Source organism: Platichthys flesus, chromosome 12 (genome assembly GCF_949316205.1).
Source record: "Platichthys flesus chromosome 12, fPlaFle2.1, whole genome shotgun sequence".
In the NCBI taxonomy this organism is placed as follows: domain Eukaryota; kingdom Metazoa; phylum Chordata; class Actinopteri; order Pleuronectiformes; family Pleuronectidae; genus Platichthys; species Platichthys flesus.
Window position 1 is genome coordinate 13265730 of NC_084956.1, and position 7390 is coordinate 13273119.

A 7390-nucleotide genomic window follows, 5' to 3' on the forward strand; every position below is an offset into this window, starting at 1 on the left:
GAATCTGTTTCTTGTAAATCATTAATCACCCAAGGTATAAAAGAACTGTTGAAGCTGAATCCGAAGATCAACTGTATAGTTTTATATATATCATATATTTCAAATATATATACATCATTATATATATTAATACAATTATCATCATTAAGAATGCATATACTGTCACTAATGTGCCTCTTTTCTACAATCTACATTGACCCGCTTTAACCCATAACATTTACACTTATACATGATAAACAATAATCCTGAGGACTGAGGCTTCGCCAGAGGAATTGAAAATATTGAGCTATTGGAGAGGAAGTAGAAGCCAACGGGTGTGATAGTGTGATGTATTGTTAAAAGTCAACAAACGCATGTCCGACATGCAGTCAAGAATGCAGTGCTCCAATATAATGCAAAAAAAATACAGAAGAGACAATTTTCCCACTTCAGGTTTCTGTCATTTTAAAGATACTGCTGGAAATTTCGGGGTCATTTGGACGGCACCACGTTGGAATGTATACCTGGTACACAGCAACAAGAGTTCCACAGAAGACTGTTAATGCTACAAACAGCAGCAACGTGGAGGAGCCATGAGGTGAAGGTGATGGATGTCAAGTAGGTTGATAAACAGTTGGAGTTTCCAGTTCAATTTTCCAGGCTGTGACTTCACCATGGAGGCTTATGTGTTTTTTGTTTTTTTCAACAAAAGAAAAAAAGGGTTCAGTGTGACTCAGGACCACAATCCAAAAAGGAAACCTGGCACGAGAGATGTTTCAAGTTCTGAGAGCTGGAGAGAGTGACAAATGTAACATGCAAATCTCACAGCCTCTCGTTAGGGGAATGGTGGAAATGCAGATTTTTTTGTACAAATTGTCTTTTTCAGTTAGTATTGATTTCAAAAAGCCCATTTAAGTCGATCAGGCCAAAAGCTGAGTAATTCAAATGGAACAAATCTGGCTAGAAAGGCTGGCGTTGTAAAGTATAATTGCACAATTTCCCAAATGGAATGACGGCTCTGTTTGCATGACAGCTGCACTGAAATGTACAGAATGTGCTCAAACATCTGCAGCGGTGCTCGTCCTCTCTTACTTACCTCTCCACTAACTACAGTCGTTACTCATCTGATTTTGAATCCTTGCTGCTCAAAATCAAAACTTCCTCCCACTATGCAGAAATGAATGGAATGGGGCCGATACAGACAATCAGCCAAAAGTGGGTCAGTCTCAGCTGTCAATTGTATTGTTACATCTCATTTTCATTACATCATAAAACTTATTAAAACCAAACTTAACAGAACAATTATCACTAATACATCCACACGTGAATGACAGCCCCAACAGGGGAGCAGTGGGGTTTATGACCTATACTGAAACCAGCCACCAGGGGGATTTTGAGTGACCTTGGCTTCACTCTTGGGTGTCATGTTTTGTCAATCTTCATACACACAGTCTCTGGGCTGTCCCCACTTAGGAGGTGGAACTCTGACATTGTCACTACCCTCCACGTTGGTATTGATTCTGTAAAAAAATATGTCAGTATTGTGCGTGGGCAATAACCTTGAAAAAATCAATTTTAGTTGCAAGCATACATTATTCTTGGGAAATATCTGACTTTTTGTGTAGAGGATTGATAATTGTGGTCTTAAACAACTCAACAACCACTGAATGTTAGTATTTTCACTAAAAACACTGCTGTGTTTCAGGATGACCACAGAGCTGCTAGCATGGCTGAAGTGAATTGTTCAGAAAAAAGATCTCTTCAACTTGTTGCAATCAAAATTTTCAACTGTTTTGATCAACAAACGCAGATCAGTTTCATTTAATCCTAACAGACTTTTTGGGGTTTGTTTTTCCAACCATGCTTTTTTCACTTGACCTGAAGACAGATATCTGTGTTTGTATCTGATGTATTGATTTGTGCAGAAACTGTTTTTTAACACGCAAAATAAATATTTTTTGTGTTTGGACCCACTTTACATTTCATAACAAAATAACCAAACGTGTGTTTTCACTGGCTCATCTGATGTCATTGCCATAAACTTCAGTCTCAAGCTCTGGCAGGAGGCATAAAACGTTACATTCATAATTCATATCCCTCCACTTCCCAAATCACCAGAATGTCCGGATCTTTACCAGCACACACAAAGCACTTCCTCTCCCTCTGAGATGGATTGTTACAGGTTGTAATTTACAACAAACATCTGAGCCACTCAGCAGGCCTCCTTTTTTTTTTTTTACCGAACAGAGCTCCATGAATTGTTGAAAAGGTTTTGTGAGGCAATTGAGAAGTCAACAGGGGAGCAAGAAAACTGTGGAAAACATTCAGGCTGATCCGCACACACCATTAATCATTAAAACGCAGCACAGCGGGACTTCCAGTGTGACTTTCCCTTTTCTGAAAGAGAGTCTGACATAACGATCCCGTCCAACAGCCGTCCCATACGATTTCTGCAAGCTGGGACTCATATCACGAGACCCTCGAGGATTATTCTGCAAACTAGCACTGGAATCAGCAAAGTCGGCATTCTTTATACATCGTAAATATTATGTGATGATACACGTTGTCTAGTATGTAGCAATTAGGAAGAATAACTTGCTAAAGAGAGTATTCTTTCTCCTGGATACCTCATGTTTGCCTTTGAAGCATCTAATTCTACTTTTCATATAAAAGTGGCTCACATATCTTGGCTTCCACCAGGCATTGCAGCCAAATGAGATAACCAATGTTTGACTTGCTTTCCTCTCAGAGGTTCATACTTTCGCAAGGGGTACTATCAAATGATACGGCTCAAACCGTGGGCCTGCCAACTTTTTGTTAGTGATTAGCCAATATTCTAAGAGGAGGGATGAATCTTGTTTACTTCCTTTGTTGCCTGCAGGACTGTTGGAGGATGGCAGGCTGTGAGAACACTATTGATTACGTCCCGGTTGCTCATGTTGAGCGAGGGGCAAATGCTGCTCGTCAAAGTGATGCAATCGTTCCTCAGTCGGTTTAGTAAGTTGAGATTTATAGCCAGCTGCTGGATTTGAAGACAAAGTAAAATGTCCCCAAGTAGCAGCTCTGAAATACACACAAGAAACTTCGAATACACGTGGCAAACTGTATCCAATCAAAGAAAGCAGAGACGATACTAGTTTTCCTTAATTCACTTTGACTCATACTTACCTAGATTTGTGTCAACGGATGGGGAAATCACACTAGGACAATTTCCCCTTCTCACAATTGCATTTAGTGAGAGTGGGATTTCTTCAGTGTAGTGGAGAGGAGGAGGAGGAGGAGGAGGAGGAGGAGGAGGAGGAGGAGAAGGAGGAGCTCTGGCCTTGGGTCCCTGGGCACAGAAGGTGCTGCAGCATTGCCGAAGCTCAACAGACTACACAAAGTCATCCTGCAATGTTGTGATTCGGTTGTGATCCTGTATCAAAACACATCTTTTTAAACTGGCACATTCACTTGGATTGTTTTCCATTTTGGAATAATTTGTATTCACTGTTCATTTTATTGGTCTTTTTGGTACATCATTTTTTTTAACTGTTTTGTATCTGCCTTGTAAGGTGACCTTGAGTGCTGTGAAAAAATAAATATAAATAATGTGTTGTAATTATTATTATTAAAGTTCTCTTCAAGGCACTTTCCTATATTAAAGTGCACACTTTCGATAACATGACTTTTATTTTTCAACTTATTTTAAACTCTTTTCCATTATTAATTACGGATAAATTTTACTTTAAGCATTTCAATTTTGAAAACAATTTCTAAGCAGCAAATTGCCCATATGATGTTTTAAAATCTCAATAAAATATATAATTCTCACGTTATATTTTTGGGGGAATTTTTAATCACTCAAAATGTACTTAAACAAAAACAATGATAAAAATAAAAGTTATATTGAGCCGTTAAGATTTCCCTGTACATTTACATATAAATACAAAAATTCTATATTTATTTAAAAATAAATAAAGAGTTACATCAAATCACAATTTTACAATTGGGACTTACAGTAATAATTTTGTAATGACAACAATATTTTGTTTGCCTCAGCTGGATTAGATGACTTGATTTCAACTTAAACCTTTGATATTTTCCTTCTCTCCTCTATGTTTCTTTGAGCTTCTCTTCTAGCATCTACAATTCTTTATATATTTTTTTTCCTCTTCCAATTCCTTTTTTCCCAGCAGGTAGAGGCACTGGTGTCTGATTAGCTCACTGAATGTGCTGGGTGGTGTAAAGCCAAGGACATTGTCTTCACATATTTTCCTTCATCCCTTTGTTCATTATTTCTTAAACCTCTATCTCACAAGGAAATGAAAAAAAACAAAAAAAACTGGATCAAAAACCAGAATTTAATGGCGTCTCTCCCTGGCTACTGGACTAAATCCAATCCCTCCACCAAGTTCTGCTTTTTGTGTAATCCTGCTGACAAATGACCACTGAAAACAAACCTACCAGACACAGTAGAAAACACAAGCACAGTGAGAAAGCTGTCAAGCTGCAGATTGTCTTTACTGTGTATTTCTATTCAACAGCCGCACTAATGCACTCAAAACACGTTTTCCATAATTTTTTTATTTAACTAAATTAACACATTTCATGAAGCCAATATCATATTTTTGTCTGTTCTTAAACCGTAGGACAGTTACATGAAAGTGTTATTTCTATACAGAATGTTTCCTCTTGTGAAGAACTCTCATGAAAAGACCAAAACCCTTTTTTTTTTTTTAAATATGTAGGAAAATACCAAAGCAGCTGGGCTATAAACAAATGTCAAAGAAACAGGAGTAAATAAAGCATTTGTTAGGGACTTTCATCTGCTGTGCACTGTTACATATTTTATATTTGTTGTGACAGCAGCGGTTTGCATGTGGGAGTGTTTAAAAATAACACACTGAGATGGCTCATTGATATAGTTTTAATAGTTTTAAGAGCCTCATGCCACAGAGGAAGGATATCAAGGAGAATCAGTTCTTTGTTGTGCTTTTGTGGGTTTTGTTGGCAAAAAGAAAAAAATATAGGATTCCACAAGGACTCATCCTTCAAAGGTCGAGCGATTCTTTGCTGTTGGCAGAGTTAAAAAAAAAAACGAATTGTATTGTCAAGTTGTGGAGAGATTGTTGGACGCTGATACAAAAGCACAATCATTGAAAACACATTGGACATAGGGGCAGTCAGCATGATATTTTAAAGAATTCCAAATGTTCCAGAGGAGAATTTCCTGCTCGTTATTGAGTCCAGGTTTTATCGATGGCCCCCCGCTTCTGTCTGTGGGCCGCGAAGTTTCAAGCACTCAGTGTAAATTAGCAATGATGCCGCCGCGATGAGAGGACAACATTTGTCTACGTCCCTGCGACTGTCATCGTTGAGTTAAATCGTTAGACGTTTTCCTACCTGCTGAATTGGAGTTCGATCGAAGGAATGAAAACCTGGCGCACCATGAAATGAAGTCGTGCCGCGACCTGAAGCTATGCCGCAAAATCTGAGATAGTCAGGCAGGTGATAGCCACGGTTAGTTTGCAACCGCACAACCTGAAAACCAAGTTCAAGTACGGAACCACAGATGATTTATTAGGTCTTTTATATAACTGATATTGAAACAGTGCCAGCACACTAAACCCTGAGCACGACTCTGATAACATCAGTCTCTTCAAGGCTCTTTCGTTCTTTGGAAACGAAATTTAAGATTAAGAAAATAGGCTCCCTTTCACACAAAAACAGCCCTAATCTAATATTAGAACATCTGCATCAATCACATCCAAATGTGCGGTTAATTCCCAGATGAGAGAGAAAAACATCAAACCACGAGCAAATGAATTGAGTCATGAAAACAAAGGGATTTGCTAATAGTGGAGGCTGATGCTGAAATGCTATCTCCCTGCGTTTAGGTCATCGGGGCGAGTTAATGGTGCTGAGAAATGTGCAGAGACTTGATGGTTTACGCTCAGATGCCAAACTATCAGCCAATCGCACCCTCGCACCTTGGCTTAATGGGGCTGAGTAAGTGTGTTAGCTCCGTGAACTTTACCTTGACTGTGCACTTTAAGTGGTTTATCTCATAAAGGCCCAAATGAAAACCTGAATAACCCTTTTTCTGCAGCAAAAAAATAAAAAAAAGGGACGAGAGTTAAGGATTAATGGAGTAAACAGAAACATTTAAAGCTCCGGATTGTTCTCTGACAGGTTGCTATTTGAAGTGATGTCAAGTCTCATTCAGCGGTCTGGCACCTTGCGTCCTCAGCACTCATGTTTTCCCCATTTGTCCTGCTGACTCCGCGAGGGCTTCGCGTTGATTTATCGGAGTGTTAAGAACTCGCATGTTTATGCCTTGAACCCTGGATGACACCATCTGCTGCTAATCTGTATTTCCGTCGTCGTCTGCACACAGCAGCCCAGGACAGCTCGGGACAGAGTCAAGTACAAAGACACTGACTTCCCTTGTCTGGCTCCATCTGGATATTTCACAAAGTACTTACTAGGCGCTCTGCAGCTTACCATGCATGTTCATCCTCCACAGTTAGCGTACTGTATTCAAAAGAGTTACTGGACACTGGGATGCGTGCAAGTTCAGTCAAGCTTGTCAGCAGGGAGAAGCAGGACGTCTAACACCTGTGACGTTCCTCCGAGACATTAAAAACCCTTTTTTAAATATTTACGAATAAATGCATGAGAATGGTAACATGACCGTTTGCGTGATAAGAGGGGAAATGTTCCACAGGCAGACACTTATGGAGTAGTGTGGTCATATTAACAGTTTTTTTTATCTCCCTGTCACAGGTCAGGATTAATGTACAGCTTCTGGCTAATTTTGGAGAGTGGTGTTTTTGCACAGTGCTTTTCAAATATTTATGTTGGGCGCTACTTTGACAGATTTCTGTTGATGAAGTTTCACTTTCTGCTGGTGGGTTTTATTTTTCTCTGTTTGGATTTAGTATCTATTGCCGCTCCTGCGAACTGCCACTAGTTTCCATGCAAACTGCCGCTGGAGCTGGAGCAATTGGTGAAAGGCTCTATGCAGTGTTTTGATAAAGATGGACTTTAAGTATCAAAAGATAAAATAATATTATTATTATATTAAGTGCTGCATTATGTGGTTGAGTGTTGAATTTGGTCAAAACCGAGGTAATTCAGTTTGTCTGAATTGATATTGCACTTTTCTAGTCTTCTTATCCCCTCAACACACTTTACATTACAAGTCACATTCACCCAATTCAAATATACATTCAGTGCTACTATATGCAGCACTATTGCTATCCCTGTATCATACCTGAGGACACTTTGGGAATGGGGACTGGAGGAGCCGGGCATCGAACAACGGACCGTCTGGTTGGTGGACTACAGCTATACAAGAAGTGCATGTTTCGTATAAATGACACTGTCAGTTGGATAAATGTCACACGAAATGTAGAAAGGGGATCAG